The sequence below is a fragment of the Diabrotica undecimpunctata genome, chromosome 1, assembly GCF_040954645.1.
Source record: "Diabrotica undecimpunctata isolate CICGRU chromosome 1, icDiaUnde3, whole genome shotgun sequence".
Taxonomy (NCBI): domain Eukaryota; kingdom Metazoa; phylum Arthropoda; class Insecta; order Coleoptera; family Chrysomelidae; genus Diabrotica; species Diabrotica undecimpunctata.
Window position 1 is genome coordinate 188,576,372 of NC_092803.1, and position 2,084 is coordinate 188,578,455.

A 2,084-nucleotide genomic window follows, 5' to 3' on the forward strand; every position below is an offset into this window, starting at 1 on the left:
GAACGATATAAGGATATGGTTTTAAAGATATTAAAAGTGGAAATTAAAACGGCATTAAAAAAGAGCAAAAATGGTAAAGCAGTAGGTCCAGACCAAATTCCTATAGAAACCTTAAAATGCATAAATAATGAAACCTTAGACATTATAGTACACTTATTTAACTCAGTAGGAGACTAACAAGGAGACGAAGGTCCAGAAATAACGGAAGAAGAAGTAATGTACGCACTAAAAAGAATGAAAAATGGTAAAGCCCCAGGTCCAGATGAAATACCAATGGAAATCCTTAAACTAATAGAAAAAGACTCGATTCACATTTTAGTTAAACTTTTCAATAGCATTTATACATCAGGAAAAATACCACAAGAATGGCTTTTATCCACCTTTGTTACTATACCAAAAAAGATAAATGCCAAACAATGCAGTGATTACCGTACAATCAGTCTGATGAGCCATGTACTGAAAATATTTCTGAAAATTATACACTCTAGAGTACACAGAAACTGGAAATGGACATCAATAATACCCAGTTTGGATTCCGAAATGGACTTGGAACAAGAGAGGCGTTGTTTGCACTGAACGTTATGTCTCAAAGATGTCTTGATATAAATCAAGATGTATTCATGTGTTTCATAGATTACAACAAGGCCTTTGATAAAGTGCGGCATGATAACCTAATCAGACTCCTGACAGAAAAAAATTTAGATAAACGAGACATCCGACTAATAGCAAATATGTACTACAATCAGAAAGCAGTAGTGAGAGTAGAGAATAATACCACTGAAGAAATTGAAATAAAGCGAGGTGTGAGACAAGGGTGTATACTGTCACCAACCCTGTTTAATCTCTATTCCGAAGACGTAATGAATAGAACACTCTCTGAGCAATTCGTAGGTATTAAAATAAATGGTGTTAGATTAAACAATCTGAGATTTGCCGACGACACCGTTCTGATCGCAGAAACACTTGAAGAGCTACAGACATTGGTGAATAAGATAGCAGACTGCAGCGAAGAATATGGACTATCTTTGAACATAAAGAAAACATGATATGATAATATCGAAATATTATGATAATATATTATGATAATATCGAAATCAACACAAAATGTCCAAAATTTATATTTACACAATGAAATTATCGATCGAGTCAGCACATACAAATATTTAGGCACTTTTATAAATGAAGACAACGATAGCTCAGCAGAAATCAAAATAAGAATAGAAAAAGCCAGATCCATATTCACTAAAATGAAGAGAGTGTTCTGCGGAAGAGATTTGAGCCTTGAAATGAAACTTCGCCTGATGAGATGTTACGTACTTTCTGTGCTGTTCTACGGAATGGAGTCATGGACGTTGAAAAAGATTGATACCAAAAAATTAGAGGCATTTGAACTGTGGATGTATCGCAGAATCCTGAGAATATCATGAACCGAGAGAGTCACAAATGTCGAGGTCTTGAGAAGAATGAATAAAGAAAAGGAAGTCATATTTACGATCAAAAAACAAAAACTGCAATACTTGGGACACATTACAAGATTCGAAAGATATAAACTGCTTCGAATAATTATGCAAGGGAAAATAGCAGGAAAAAGGTCCATAGGAAGAAGACGAAACTCCTGGCTAAAGAATATACGGGAATGGTATAGCTGTAGCAGCAATGAATTGTTTCGGTCAGCAGTTTCGAAAATACGTATAGCCCTGATGATCGCCAACCTTCGGAACGAAGATGGCACTTGAAGAAGAAAGAAGATTTAACTCAGTATACAAAACAGGACACATACCGAAACAATGGTTACTCTCCACCTTTTGTGCTATCCCTAAAAATACAAAAACTAAATATTGCAGTGAATACAGAACAATATACCTAATAAGTCACATTCTCAAATTATTCCTGAAAATAATACATGGTCGTATAAATAAAAAACTGGAAGAACAAATAGATGATAGTCAGTTTGGGTTCAGAAACGGACTAGGAACCAGAGAAGCGTTATTTGCTTTTAATGTATTAGACAAAGATGCATGGATATGAATGTTGATATGCATGTTTATTACGTTGATTTTGAAAAAGCATTTGACAAAGTAAGA